This window comes from Pan paniscus, chromosome 6 (assembly GCF_029289425.2).
Source record: "Pan paniscus chromosome 6, NHGRI_mPanPan1-v2.0_pri, whole genome shotgun sequence".
Taxonomy (NCBI): domain Eukaryota; kingdom Metazoa; phylum Chordata; class Mammalia; order Primates; family Hominidae; genus Pan; species Pan paniscus.
In genome coordinates, this window is record NC_073255.2 from 127,550,393 (window position 1) to 127,569,104 (window position 18,712).

The following is an 18,712-nucleotide window of genomic DNA, read 5'->3' on the forward strand; positions in this document are numbered from 1 at the left end:
TCTATAAACATGAAAATATCTACACCGCCATCTCCATAAACATGGAACTATCTACACCGCCATCTGTGAAAACATGGAAATATCTACATTGCCGTCTGTATAAAGATGTAAATATCTGCACCCTGAGCTGTATAAACATGGAAATATCTACACTGCTATCTGTATAAACAGGGAAATACCAACACCACTATCTGTATAAACGTGGAAATATCAACACCACGATCTGTATAAACATGGAAATATCTACAAGTCTCTCGGTATAAACATGGAAATAAATACACCACTGTCTGTATAAACAAGGAAATATCTATATCGCACTCTGAATAAACATGGAAATATCTACACTGCTATCTATATAATTATGGAAATATATACACTGCTGTCTCTATAAACATGGATATAGATATACAGATGCTGCCATCTGTATAAACATGGAAATATCTACACAGCCATCTGCATAAACATGGAAATAACTACACCGATATCTCTATACAGATGGAAATAATTACACAGCTATCTCTATAAACATGGAAATATCTACACCGCCATCTCTATAAACCTGGAAATATCTACACTGACATATTTATAAACATGGAAATATCTACACCGACATCTCCATAAACATGGAACTATCTACACCACCATCTGTTTAAAATGGAAATATCTAAACCGCTATCTGTATAAACATGGACATATCTACACTGCTATCTGTATAAAGATGGAAATATCTACACCGCGAGCAGTATAAACATGGAAATATCTACACCGCTATCTGTATAAACATGGAAATACCAATACTGCTATCTGTATCAACATGGAAATATCTATACCGCTATCTGTATAAACATGGAAATATCTACACCACTATCTCTATAATCATGGAAATACCTGCACTGCCTTCTCTATAAACAAGGAATTATCTACACCAATATCTCTATAAACAAAGAAATACCTACACCGCCATCTCTATAAACATGGAAATACCTACACCAGTATCTCTACAAACATATAAATATCTACACCGCCATTTCTATAAACATGGAAATATCTACACCGCCATATGCATAAACATGGAAATATCTACACCGCCATCTGTATAAACATCGAAATAAGTATGCCGCCGTCTGTATAAACATAGAAATATCTACTCTGCCATCTGTGGAAAGATGGAAATGTCTACACCGCGATCTCTATAAACTTGGAAATATCTACACCGCTACTTGTATAAACATGGAAATATCTACACTGCTATCTGTATAATCATGGAAACATCTACACCACGATCTGTATAAAAATGGAAATATCTACACTGCTATCTGTATAAACATGGAAATACCTACACCGCTAACTGTATAAACATGCAAATATCTACACCGAGATATGTATAAATATGGAAATATCTACACCGCTATCTCTATAAACATGGAAATGTCTACACCACTATCTGTATAAACATGGAAATATCTACAAGGCTAACTCTATAAATATGGAAATACCTAAACCGCCTTCTGTATAAACATGGAAATAACAACAGAGTCATCTGTATAAACATGGAAATCTCTACAGCGCCATCTGTGAAAACGTGGAAATAACTACACCGCCATCAGTATAAACATGGTAATATCTCCACAGCTATCTGTATAAACATGGAATTATCTCCACTGGTATCTGTATAAACATGGAAATATCTACACCACGATCTGTATAAACATGGAAATCTCTCCACCGGTTTCTGTATAAACATGGAAACATCTACACCGCTACCTGTATAAACATGGAAATATCTACACCGATATCTGTATAAACATGCAATTATCTACAACGCTATCTGTGTAAACATGGAAATATCTACTCCGGAATCTTTCTAAAGTAGGAAATATCTACACCGCAATCTGTGCAGAGATTTAAATATCTACACCGCTATCTCTGTAAACGTGGTAATATCCACACCACTCTCTGTATAAACATGGAAATACCTACACTGCTATCTGAATAAACATGGAAATATCTACACCGCCATCTGTAAAAACGTGGAAATATCTACACCACCATCTGAATAAACATGGAAATATCTACACCGCTAACACTATAAACATGGAAATATCTACACCTGTATCTCTATAAGCATGGAAATACCTACACCGCTATCTGTATAAACAAGGAAATGACTCCACCGCTATCTGTATAAACATTGAAACATCTACACAGCTATATCTATAAACATGGAATTATCTACACCGCTATCTGTTTAAACATGGAAATGTCTACAACGCTATCTTTGTAAACATGGAAATATCTACACCGCTATCTGTGTAAAGATAGAAATATCTGCTCCACAATCTGTGGAAAGATGGAAATATATACAACGCTATCTCTATAAACATGGAAATCTCTTCACCGCTATCTGTATAAACATGGAAATATCTACACCGCTATCTCTATAATCATGGAAATATCTACACCGCCATCTGTAGAAACATGGAAATATCTACACAGTCATCTGTATATACATGGAAATATGTACAACACCATCTCTACAGACATGGAAATATCTACACGACAATGTGTATACACGTGGAAATAACTACACAGCCATCAGTATAAACTTGAAAACATCTGCACCGCTATCTGTATACACATGGAAATACCTACACCCCTATCTCTATAAACATGGAAATAACTACACCGCTATCTGTATAAAAATGGAAATATCTACACCACTATGTGCATAAAGATGGAAATTACTACACTGCCATCTATATAAAGATGGAAATATCTACACTGCGAGCTGTATAAACATGGAAATATCTACACAGCTATGAGTAAACATGGAAATACCAACACCAATATCTGTATAAACATGGAAATATCTACAGCGCTGACTGTAAACATGGAAATATCTACCACACTATCTCTATAAACATGGAAATACCTACACCGACATCTCTATAAACATGTAATTATCTATACCACTATCTCTATAAACATAGAAATATCTACAATGCAATCTCAGTAAACATGGAAATATCCACACCGCCATCTTCATAAACATGGAAATATCTGCACCGCGATCTGTGTAAAAATGGAAATATCTACACCGTCATCTGTATAAACGTAGAAATATCTACACTGCCATCTGTAGAAAGATGGAAATATCTACACCGTGATCTGTATAAACATGGAGATATCTACACTTCTTCCTGTATAAACATGGAGATATCTACACTGCTATCTGAGTAAATATGGAAATATCCACACCGCTATCTCTATAAACATGGAAATGTCTACACAGCTGTCTGTATAAACATGGAAATATCTACATGGCTATCTGTATGAACTTGGAAATATCTACACTGCCTTCTGTATATACATGGAAATACCTACACAGTCATCTGTATAAACGGGGAAATATCTACACCACTATCTGTATAAGCATGGAAATATCTACACTGCCATCTGTATAAACATGGAAATATCCTCACAGCCATCTCTATAAACATGGAAATATCTACACCGCTATCCCTATAAACATGGAAATATCGACACCGATTTCTGTAAAAACATGGAAATATCTACACCTACATCTGTATAAACATGGAAATATCTACACTGCCATCTGAATACACATGGAAAAGACTACACAGTCATCTGTATAAACATGTTAATATCTACACCGCTATCTCTATAAACATGGAAATCCTATTCCGCTATCTGCATAAACATGGAAATATCTACACCGATAATTGCATAAATATGGAAATACCTACACTGACATCTCTATAAAGATGGGAATACCTACACCGCGAGCTGTATAAACATGGAAATATCTACAAAGCTATCTGTATAAATATGGAAATTTCTATACCGCTATCTCTATAAACATGGAAATACCTACACCGCCATCTTTATGAACATGGAAATATCTACACCGCTATCTCTATAAACATGAAAATGTCTTCACCGCTATCTGTAAAAACATGGAATTATCTACATGGCCATCTCTATAAACATGGAAATATCTACGCCGCCATCTGTATAAACATGGAAATACCTACACAGTCATCTGTATGAACATGGAAATATCTACACCACTATCTGTATAAAGATGGAAATATCTACACTGCCATCTGTATAAACATGGAATTATCTACAAAGACATCTGTATAAACATGGAAATATCTACACCGCTATCTGTATAAACGTAGAAATAACCACACCGCTATCTGTATAAACATGGAAATATCTACACTGCCATCTGAATAAACATGGAAATATTTACACCGCTATCAGTGTAAATATGGAAATATATACACCACTATCTCTGTAAACATGGAAACATCTACACAGTCATCTGTATAAACATGGAAATATCTGCACCAGTATCTTTACAAACCTGGAAATATCTAGACAGCCATCTGTATAAACGTGGAAATATCTAAACATCCATCTGTATAAAGTTGGAAACACCTACACCGCTTTCTCTAAACACATTTAAATAATTACACACCTATCTCTATAAACATCTAAATATCTATACCGCCATCTATATAAGCCTGGAAATATCTGCACCGCCATCTTTATAAACATGGAAATATCTACACTGCTATTTGTGTAAAGATGGAAATATCTGAACCGCAATCTGTGCAAACATGGAAATATTTACACCGCTATCTCTATAAACATGGAAATATCTGCACCGTTATCTGTATAAACATGGAAATATCTACACAGTCATCTGTATATACATGGAAATATCTACACCACCATCTCTATAAACATGGAAATATCTACACTGCCATGTGTATACTCATGGAATTATCTACACAGCCATCAGTATAAACTTGGAGACATCTGCCCGCTATCAGAATACACATGCAAATACCTACACCGCTATCTGTATAAGCATGGAAATATCTACACCGCTATCTGAATAAACATGGAAATAACTACTCCACTATCTTTATAAACATGGAAATACTTACACCACCATCTCTATAAACATGGAATTATCTACATCGCTATCTCTATAAACATAGAAATACCTACACTGCAATCTCTATAAACATGGAAATATCTACACCGCCGTCTGTGTAAACGTGGAAATATCTACACCGCGATCTGTATAAACATGGAAATATCTACACCTCTACCTGTATAAACATGCAAATATCTACACCACTATCTGTACAAACATGGAAATATCTACGCCGCTATCTGTATAAAGTTAGAAATATCTACACCGCCATCTGTATAAACAGGGAAATATCTCCATGGCCATCTGTATAAACATGGAATGATGTCCACCGCTATCTGTATAAACATGGAAATATCTACAACACTATCTGTGTAAACATGGAAATATCTACACAGCTATCTGTGTAAACATGGAAATATGTACACCGCTATCTGTGTAAAGATGGAAATATCTACACCACAATCTGTGCAAATATGGAATTATCTACACCGCCATCTCTGTAAACATGGAGATATCTACAACGCTATCTGTATAAACATGGAAATATCTACACCAATATCTGTATAAACATAGAAATATCTACACCGCGAGCTGAATAAACATGGAAATGTCTACACCGCTATGTGTATAAACATGGAAATATCAACACCGCTATTTGTATAAACATGGAAATATCTACACCGCTGTCTGTATAAACATGGAAATATCTACACCATCTGTATATACATGGAAATATCTACACCGCCATCTGAATAAACATGGAAATAACTACACCGCTAACTGTATAAATATGGAAATATCTACACCGCTATCTCCATAAACATGGAAACATTTACACCACGATCTGTATAAACATGGAAATATCTCCACCGCTATCTGTATAAACATGGAAACATCTACACCGCTATCTGTATAAACATGGAAATATCTACACCGCTGTCTGTATAAACATGGAAATATCTACAACACTATCTGTGTAAACATGGAAATATCTACGCCGCTATCTGTATAAACATGGAAACATATTCACCACGATCTGTATAAAAATGGAAATATCTACACCGCTATCTGTAGAAACATGAAAATATCTGCACAGCCATCTGTGTAAACATAGAAATATCTACACTGTCCTCTGTATAAACATGGAAATGCCTACACAGTTATCTGTATAAACATGGAAATATCCACACCACCATCTGTATAAACATGGAAATATCTACACAGCCATCTGTAAAAACATGGAAATATCTACACCGCAATCTGTATAAACATGGAAATACCTACACAATCATCTGTATAAACATGGTCACATCTACACAGCTATCTGTATAGTCATGGAAATATCTACACTGCTATCAGTATAAACATGGAAATATCAACAACGCTATCTGTGTAAACATGGAAATGTCTACACAGCTATCTGTGTAAACATGGAAATATCTACACCACTATTTTTGTAAAGATTGAAATATCTGCACCGAAATCTGTGCAAACCTGGAAATATTAACACCGCTATCTCTGTAAACATGGAAATATCTGCACCGGTATCTGTATAAACATGGAAATATCTACACCACTATCTCTATAAACATGGATATATCTACACCGCCATCTGTATAAACGTGGAAATATCTACACAGTCATCTGTATATACATGGAAATATCTACACCATCATCTCTATAAACATGGAAATATCTACAATGCCATGTGTATACACATGGAAATATCTACACAGCCATCAGTATAAACTTGGAAACATCTGCACCACTATCTGAATACACATGGAAATACCTACACCGCTATCTGTATAAACATGGAATGATCTAAACTGCTATCTGTATAAACATGGAAATATCTACGCTGCTATCTGCATAAACATGGAAATACCTACACTGCCATCTGTATAAACATGGAAATACCTGCTCCGCGAGCTGAATAAAGATGGAAATGTCTACGCCGCTATGTGTATAAACATGGAAATATCAACACCAATATCTGTATAAGCATGGAAATATGTACACCGCTATCTGAATAAACATGGAAATACCTACACCACCATCTCTATAAACATGGAATTATCTACACCGCTAGCTCTATAAACATAGAAATATCTACACCGCCATCTCTATAAACATGGAAATAACTACACCGCCATCTGCATAAAGATGGAAATACCTACTCCGCGATATGTATAAAGATGGAAAAATCTACACCACTATCTGTATAAACATGGAAATCTCTACACCGCTGTCTGTATAAACATGGAAATATCTACAACACTATTTGTGTAAAAATGGAAATATCTACACAGCTATCTGTGTAAACATAGAAATATCTACACCGCTATCTGTATAAACATGGAAACATATACACCACGATCTGTATAAAATGAAAATATCTAAACCGCTATCTGAATAAACATGGAAATATCTACACCGCTATCTGTATAAACATGCAAATATCCACATCGCGATCTGTATAAATATGGAAATATCTACACCGCTATCTCTATAAACATGGAAATGTCTACACCGCTATGTGTATAAACATGGAAATATCTACACGGCTAAGTCTATAAATATGGAAATATCTAAACCGCTTTCTCTATAAACATGGAAATAACTACACAGTCATCTGTTTAAACATGGGAATATCTACACAGCCATCTGTGAAAACATGGAAATATCTACACCGCCATCTGTATAAACTTGGAAAATTCTACGCCGCCATCTGTATAAACTTGGAAATATCTGCACCGCGATCTCTATAAAAATGGAAATATCTACACCGCTATCTGTATAAACATGAAAATATCTACAACCCTATCAGTGTAAACATGAAAATATCTAGACAGCTATCTGTGTAAACATGGAAATATCTACACCGCTATCTGTGTAAAGATGGAAATACATACACCGCAATCTGTGCAAAAATGGAAATATCTACACCGCTATCTCTATAAAGATGGAAATATCTGCACTGCTATCAGTATAAACATGTGAATATATGCACCGCTATCTCTATAAACATGGAAGTATCTACACCGCTATATCTATAAATATGGAAATAGCCACATTGCTATCTGTATAAACATGGAAATATCTACACCGCCATCTTTGAAATCATGGAAATATCTACAAAGTCATCTTTATACACATGGAAATATCTACACCTCCATCTGTATAAACATGGAAATATCTACACTGCCATCTGTATACACATGGAAATATCTACACAGTCATCTGTATAAACAGGGAAATATCTGCACTGATATCTCTATAAACATGGAAATACCTACACCGCTATCTATATAAACATGGAAATATCTACACCGCGAGCTGCTTAAACATGGAAATATCTAAACAGCTATCCGTATAAACATGGAAATACCAACACCGCTATCAGTATAAACATGGAAATATCTACACCGCTATCTGTATAAATATGGAAATATCTTCACCACTATCCCTATAAACATGGAAATACGTACACCGCCATCTTTATACACATGGAAATATCTACACCGCTATCTCTATAAACATAGAAATATATACACGGCCATCTCTATGAACATGGAAATATCTACACCGCCATCTGCATGAACATGGAAATATCTACACCGCAATCTGTATAAACATGGAAATATATACAACGCTATCTGTATAAACATGGAAATATCTACACAGCTATCTGTATAAACTTGGAAATATCTACATAGCTATCTGTGTAAAGATGGAAATATCTACACCACAATCTGTGGAAAGATGCAAATATCTACACCGCTATCTCTGTGAACATGGAAATATCTGCACCACTATCTGCATAAACATGGAAATATCTACACCGCCATCTGTATAAAGATGGAAATATCTACACCGCAAGATGTATAAACTTGGAAATATCTACACCTCTATCTGTATAAACATGGAAATATCATCACCGCTATCTGTATAAACATGGAAGTATCTACAATGCTATCTGTGTAAACATGGAAATACCTAAACAGCTATCTGTGTAAACTTGGAAATATCTACACAGCTATCTGTGTAAAGATGGAAATATCCACACCGCAATCTTTGCAAAGATGGAAATACCTACAACGCTATCTGTGTAAACATGGAAATATCTACACTGCTATCTGCATAAACATATAAATATCTACACCGCTATCTATATAACCTGCAAATATCTACACCGCAATCTGTATAAACGTGGAAGTATCTACACCGTTCTCTGTATAAAGATGGAAATATCTACACCGCAATCTCTATAAAGATGGAATTAGCTACACCGCAATCTGTATAAACATGGAAATATCTACACCGTTCTCTGAATAAAGCTGGAAATATCTTCACCTTTATCTCTATAAACATGGAAATATCTACACCGCTATCTTTATAAACATGGAAATATCTACATCGCTATCTGTATAAACATGGACATATCTACAACAATATCTGTGTAAACGGAAATATCTACGCAGCTGTCTGTGTAGACATGGAAATATGTACAACGCTGTCTGTGTAAAGATGAAAATATGTACACCCCAATCTGTGCAAATAACAAAACATCTACACCGCTATCTCTATAAACATGGAAATATCTACCCCGTTATCGGTATAAACATGGAAATATCTACACCGCTATCTGTATAAACATGGAAATATCTACACCACCATCTGTATAAACATGGAAATGTCTACACTGCTATCTGTATAAACATGGAAATATCTACACCACTATCTGCATAAACATGGAAATATCTACACCGCTATCTCTATAAATATTGAAATACCTACAACGCTATCTCTATAAACATGGAAATATCTACAACAATATCTGTGTAAACATGGAAATATCTACACCGCTATCTGTATGAACATGGAAATATCTACCCCGCTCTCTTTAGAAACATGGAAATATCTACACCGCTATCTGTATAAACATGGAAATATCTACAACAATATCTATGTAAACATGGAAATATCTACACAGCTCTCTGTGTCAACATGGAAATATGTACACCGCTTTATGTGAAAGATGAAAATATGTACACAACAATCTGTGCAAATATCAAAATATCTACACCGCTATCTCCGTAAACATGGAAATATCTACCCCGTTATGTGAATAAACATGGAAATATCTACACCGCTATCTGTATAAACATGGAAATTTCTACACCACGATCTCTAAAAACATGGAAATGTCTACACCGCTATCTGTATATACATGGAAATATCTACACCTCCACCTGTATAAACATGGAAATATCTAAACTGCCATCAGTATACACATGAAAATATCTACACAGCCAACTGTATAAACATGGAAATATGTACACCGCAATCTGTAAACATGGATATATCTACACCGCTATCCTTATAAACTTGGAAATATCAACACCGCCTTGTGAATAAACATGGAAATATACCCACCGCTATCTGTATAAACATGGAAATATCTCCAACGCTATCTCTATAAACATTGAAATATGTACACCGCTATCTGTATAAACATGGAAATATCTCCAACGCTATCTGTATAAACATGGAAATATCTGCACCGCTATCTGTATAAACATGGGAATATCTCCATCGCTATCTGAATAAACATGGAAATATCCCCAGCGCTATCTCTATAAACATGGAAATATCTACACCACTATCTTTGTAAACATGGAAATATCTACACCGCTATCTGTATAAACATGGAACTATCTACAACACTATCTGTGCAAACATGGGAATATATTCACAGTTATCTGCGTAAACATGGAAATATGTACACCGCTATCTGTGTAAAGATGGAAATATCTTCACCGCAATATGCGCAAATATGGAAATATCTACACCGCTATCTCTGTAAACATGGAAATGTCTACACCACTATCTGTATAAACATGGAAATATCTGCACTGCTATCTGTATAAACATAGAAATATCTACACCGCCATCTGTATAAACATGGAAATACCTACGCAGTCATCTGTATAAACATGGAAAAATCTACACCACTATCTGTATACACATGGAAACACGTACAACGCCATCGGTATAAACATGGAAATATCTACACAGCCATCTGTATAAACATGGAAATATCTATTCAGCCATCTCTGTAAACATGGAAAAATCTACACAGCTATCTGTATAAACATGGAAATAGCCACACCGCTATTTGCATAAACATGGAAATATCTACAGCTCCATCTGGAAAAACGTGGAAATATCTACACAGTCATATGTATAAACATGGAAATATGTATATTTCCATGTGAATAAACATGGAAATATCTACACTGCCATCTGTATACCCATGGAAATATCTACACAACCATCTGTATAAACATGGAAATATCTACACCGCTATCACCATAAACATGGAAATACCTACACCGCAATCTGTATAAATATGGAAATATCTACACCGCTAGGTGTATAAACATGGAAATATCTACATGGATATCTCTAAAAACTTGGAAATATCTACACCGCCATCTGTTTAAACCTGTAAATATCTACACAGTCATCTGTATAAACATGGAAATATCTACACAACCATCTCTATAAAAATGGAAATATCTACACTGCCATCGGTATACAAATGGAAATACCTACACAGCCATCAGTATAAACATGGAAACATCTACACCGCTATCTCTATACAAATGGAGATAACTACACCGCTATCTCTATAAACGTGGAAATATCTGCAGCGCAATCTCAATAAACATGGAAATATCTACACCGCCATCTCTATAAACATGAAAATATTTACACCACCATCTCCATAAAGATGGAAATACCTACACCACCATTTGTGTAAACAAGGAAATAACGATACCGATATCTGTATAAACATGGAAATATCTACACTGCCATCTGTATAACGATGGAAATATCAACAACGTGAGCTGAATAAACATGGAAATATCTACACCGCTATCTGTATAAACATGGAAATACCAACACCGCTATCAGTATAAACATGGAAATACCTACACCACTATCTGTATACACTTGGAAATATCTACACGGCTATCCGTATAAACATGGAAATATCTACACCGCCATCTGTATAAACATGGAAATATCTCCACCACGATCTGTATGAACATGGAAATATCTACACTGCTATCTGTATAAACATGGAAATACCTACACCGTTATCTGTATAAACATGCAAATACCTAAACCGCTATCTGTATAAACATGCAAATATCTACACCGCCATCTGAAAAAACATGGATATACCTACACAGTCATCTGTATAAACATGGAAATATCTACACCGCTATCTGTATAAACCTGGAAATATCTACATGGCCATCTGTATAAACATGGAAATACCTACACCGCAATCTGTATAAACATGGAAATGTCTACATCGCCATCTGTATAAACATTGAAATATCTACACTTCCATCTGTATAAAGATGTAAATATCTACACCACGAACTGTATAAACAAGGAAGTATTTACAGCGCTATCTGTATACACATGGAAATACCAACACTGGTACCTGTATAAACATGGAAATATCTACACTGCTGTCTGTATCAACATGGAAATATCTACACCACTATCTCTATAAACAGGGAATTACCTACACCACTATCTCTATAAACATGGAAATATCAGCACCGCTATCTCTACAAACATGGAAATATATACTCTGCCATCTCCATAAACATGGAAATTCCTACACAGCCATCTACATAAACAAGGATATATCTACACGGCCATCTATATGAACATGGAAATAACTACACCGCTATCTCTATAAACATGGAAATATCTACACCGCCATCTGTATAAACATGGAAATATCTACACCGCCTTTTGTAAAAAGATGGAAACACCTACAAACTCACCTGTATAAACTTGGAAATATCTACACCGCTTTCTGTGTAAATAAGGAAATATCTACACCTCTATCTCTATAAACATGGAAATATCTACACCGCCATCTGCATAAACATCTAAATATCTACATCGCCATCTGTATAAACATGGAAATATCTACACCGACATCTGTATAAACATGTAAATCTCAACTCCGCCATCTGTATAAGCATGGAAATATACACAAGGCCATCTGTATAAACATGGAAATATCTAAACCGCCATCTGTAAAAGCCTGGAAATATCTACACAGTCATCTGTATAAACATGGAAATATCTACACAGCCAACTGTACACACATGGAAATATCTACACGGACATCAGTATAAACAAGGAAATATCTACACCGCTATCTGTAAAAACATGGAAATATCTACACCGCTATCTGTATAAACATGGAAATACCTACACCGCTATCTGTATAAATATGGAAATATCTACACCGCTATCTCTATAAACACGGAAATGCCTACACTGCTATCTGTATAAACATGGGAATATCTACACGGATATCTCTATAAACAAGGAAATATCTAAACAGCCATTTGTATAAAAATGGAAATAACTACACAGTCATCTGCATAATCATGGGAATATCTACACTGTCATCTGTATAAACGTGGAAATATCTACACAGCCATCTCTATAAACATGGAAATATCTACACCACTATCTCTATAAACATGGAAATAGCCACACCGCTATCTGTATGAACATGGAAATATCTACACTGCCATCTGTGAAAACATGGAAATACTTACAGAGTCATCTGTACAAACATGGAAGTATCTACACTGCCATCTCTTTAAACATGGAAATACCTACAGAGCCATCTGTACAAACATGGAAGTATCTACACTGCCATCTCTTTAAACATGGAAATATCTACAGAGCCATCTGTAAAAACATGGAAATATCTACAACGCTAATTGTATAAATATGGAAATATCTACACCGCCATCTCTATAAACATGGAAATAACTACACCACTATCTGTACAAACATGGAAATATCTAGACCGCTATCTGTATAAATATGGAAATATCTACACCGCTATCTCTATAAACATGGAAATGTCAACACCGCTATCCCTATAAACATGGAAATACCTACACCGCTATCTGTATAAACATGGAAATATCTGCACCGCTATCTGTAAAAACATTTAAATATCTACACCACTATCTGTATAAACTTGGAAATATCTACACCGCTATCTGTATAAACATGGAAATATCTACACCGCCATCTGTATAAACATGGAAATATCTACACCGTTATCTGTATAAACATGCAAATATATACAACGCTATCTGTGTAAACATGGAAATATCTACACCGCTGTCTGTGTAAACATAGAAATATCTACACCACTATCTGTGTAAAGATTGAAATATCTACAGCACAATCTGAGCAACGATGGAAATATCTACACCGCTATCTGTTTAAAGATTTAAATATCTACACCACAATCTATGCAAAGATGGAAATATCTACACCGCTATCTGTGTAAACATGCAGATATCTACACCGCTAGCTGTATTAACATGGAAATATCTACACCGCTATCTGTATAAACATGGAAATACCAACACCGCTATCTGTAAACCTGGAAATATCTACACCGATATCTCTATAAACATGGAAATAATTACACTGCCATCTCTATAAAAATGGAAATATCTACACCGCCATCTGCATAAACATGGAAATATCTACACCGCCATCTGTATAAACTTGTAAATATCTTCACCGCCATCTGCATAAATAGGGAAATATCTACAGAGCCATCTGTATAAACATGGAAATATCTCCACCGCTATCTGTATAAAAATGGAAATATCTACACCACCACCAGTATAAACATGGAAATATCTACACCGCTATCGGTATAAACATGGAAATATCTACATCGCTATCTGCATGAACATGGAAATATCTACACCGCAGTCTGTATAAACATGGAAATATCTCCATCGCTGTCTGTATAAACATGGAAATATCTCCATCGCTATCTCTATAAACATGGAAATATGTACACCGCTATCTTTATAAACATGGAAATATTTACACCGCTGTCTGCAGAAGTATGGAAATATCTACAACACTATCTGTGTAAACATGGAAATATCTACACACCTATCTGTGTAAACATGGAAATATTTGCAGCGCTCTCTATGAAAAGATGGAAATATCTACACCACAATCTGTGCAAATATGGAAAAATCTACACCGCTATCTCTGTAAACATAGAAATATCTACACCGCTTTATGTATAAACGTGGAAACATCTACACCGCTATCTGTAGAAACATGGAAATATCTACACCGCTATCTGCATAAACACCTAAATATCTACACCGCTATCTGTATAAACATGGAAATAACTACACCGCTATCTGTATAAACATGGAAATATCTACACCCCTATCTCTATAAACATGGAAATGTTTACACCGCTGTCTGTATAAACATGGCAATATCTACATGGCTATCTCTATAAACATGGAAATATCTGTACCGTCATCTGTATAAAGATGGAAATACCTACACAGTCATCTGTATAAACATGGAAATATCTACACCACTATCTGTATAAACATGGAAATATCTACAATGCATCTGTATAAACCTGCAAATATCTACACTCTCATCTCCATAAACATGGAAATATTTACACCGCTATCTGTATAAACATGCAAATAGCCACACCGCTATGTGTATAAATGTGGAAATATCTACACCGCCATCTGAATAAACATGGAAATACATACAACGCTGTCTTTATAAATATGGAAATACCTACACCGCTATCTCTATAAACATGGAAATATCTACACAGCTATCTGTATAAAAATGGAAATATCTACACCGCTATCTGTATAAACATGGAGGTATCTGCACGGAAATCTGTATAAACATGGAAATATCTACACCGCAACCTGTATAAACATGGAGCTATCTACACGACTATCTGCATAAACATGGAAATATCTACACCGCTATCTGTATAAACATGGAAATATCTCCATCGCTATCTGTATAAACATGGAAATATCTCCACCCCTATCTGTATAAACATGGAAACATCTTCACCGCTATCTGTATAAACATGGAAATGTCTACAACGCTATCTGTATAAACATGCAAGTATATACAATGCTATCTGTGTAAACATGGAAATATCTACACCGCTGTCTGCGTAAACATGGAAATATCTGCACCACTATCTGTGTAAACATGGAAATATCTACAGCACAATCTGTGCAACGATGGAAATATCTACACCGCTATCTGTGTAAAGATGGAAATATCTACACCGAAATCTGCGCAAATTTGGAAATATCTACACCGCTAACTGTGTACACATGAAAATATCTATACCGCAATCTGTATAAACATGGAAATATCTACACCACTATCTGTATAAACATGGAAATATCTACACCGCTATCTGTATAAACATGGAAATACCAACACCGCTATCTGTAAACATAGAAATATCTCCACCGCTATGTGTATAAACATGGAAATATCTACACCACGATCTCTATAAACTTGGAAATACTTACACCGCCATCTCTATAAACATGGAAATATCTACAACGCTATCTCTGTAAACATAGAAATATCTACACCGCCATCTCTATAAACATGGAAATACCTACACCGCCATCTGCATAAACATGCAAATATCTACAGCGCCATCTGTATAACAATGGAAATATCTACACTGCCATCTGTGTAATCATGGAAATATCTACACAGACATCTGTATAAACATGAAAATATCTACAGAGCCATCTGTATAAATATGGAAATATATACACTGCAATCTGAATAAACATGGAATTATCTACACCGCTATCTGTATAAATATGGAAATATCCACGCCACTATCTTTATACACATGGAAATATCTACACCACCATCTGTGAAAACATGGAAATATCTACACAGTCATCTGCATAAACATGGAAATATCTACATTTCCGAGAGTATAAACATGGAAATATCGACACTGCCATCTGTATACACACGGAAATATCTTCACAGCCATCTGTATTAACGTGGAAATATATACACCGCTACTTCTAAAAACACGGAAATTCCTACACCGCTATCTGTATAAAAATGGAAATATCTACATCGCTATCTGCATGAACATGGAAATACCTACCCCACTGTCTTTATAAACGTGGAAAAACCTACACCACTATCTGTATAAACATGGAAATATCTACATCGCCATCTGAATAAGCATGGAAATATCTCCACCGCGATCTGTATAAACATGAAATTACCTACACTGCTATCTGTATAAATATGGAAATATCTAGACCGTTATCTGTATAAACATGCAAATATCTAAACTGCTATGTGTATAAACATGGAAATATCTACACAGCCATCTGTAGAAACATGGAAATATCTACACCGCTATCTCTACAAACACGGAAATACCTACAGCGCTATCTCTATAAACATGGAAATATCTACACCGCTATCTCTATAAACATGGAAATATCTACACCGCCATCTCTATAGACACGAAAATAACTACACTGACATTTCCATAATCATGGAACTTTCTACACCGCCATCTGTATAAAAATGGAAATATCTACACCACCATCTGTGTAAACATGGAAATATCTACACACTCAACTGTATAAACAGTGAAATATCTACACTGCCATCTGTATAATCATGGAAATAACTACACAGCCATCTGTATAAACATGGAAATATCCACACTGACATCTGTATAAACATGGAAATATCTACACCGCCATCTGTAAAATCATGGAAATATCTTCACTGCCATCTGTATACACATGGAAATATCGACACAGCCATGAGTATAAACACGGAAATATCTACACCGCTGTCTCTATAAACATGGAAATTCCTACACTGCTATGTGTATAAACATGGAAATATCTACACCGCTATCTCTATAAACATGGAAATGTCTACACCACTATCCGTATAAACCTGGAAATATCTAAACCGCTATCTCTATAAACGTGGAAATATCTACAATGCTATCTGTGTAAACATGGAAATACATAAACCGCTATCTCTTTATACAAGGAAATATCTACACCGCCATCTGTATAAACATGGAAATATCTACACCGCCATCTGTATAAACATGGAAATAGCTATGCAGCGAGCTGTGGAAACATGGAAATATCTACACCGGTATCTGTATAAACATGGAAACACCAACACTGCTATCTGTATAAAATGGAAATATCTACACCGCTATCTGTATAAACATGGAAATATCTACACCACGATCTGTATAAACATGGAAATATCTAAACCGTGTTCTATAGAAACATGGAAATATCTACACCGCTATATGTATAAACACGGAAATATCTACACCGCGATCTCTATAAACATGGAAATATCTACACCGCCATCTGTATAAACGTGGAAATATCTTCACAGTCATCTGTATAAACATGGAAATATCTACACCGCTTTCTGTATGAATATGGAAATATGTACAACGCTATCTCTATAAACATGTAAATATCTACACCGCCATCTGTATAAAAATGGAAATATCTACACCGCCATCTGTGTAAACATGGAAATATCTACACTGCCATCTGTATACACATGGAAAAATCAACACAGCCATCTATATAACCATTGAAATATCCACACCCCCACCTGTATAAACACGGAAATATCTACACATCCGAGAATATAAACTTGGAAATGTCTACACTGCCATCTGTATACACTTGGAAATGTCTACACAGCCATCAGAATAAACATGGAAATATCCACACCGCTATCTCTAAAAGA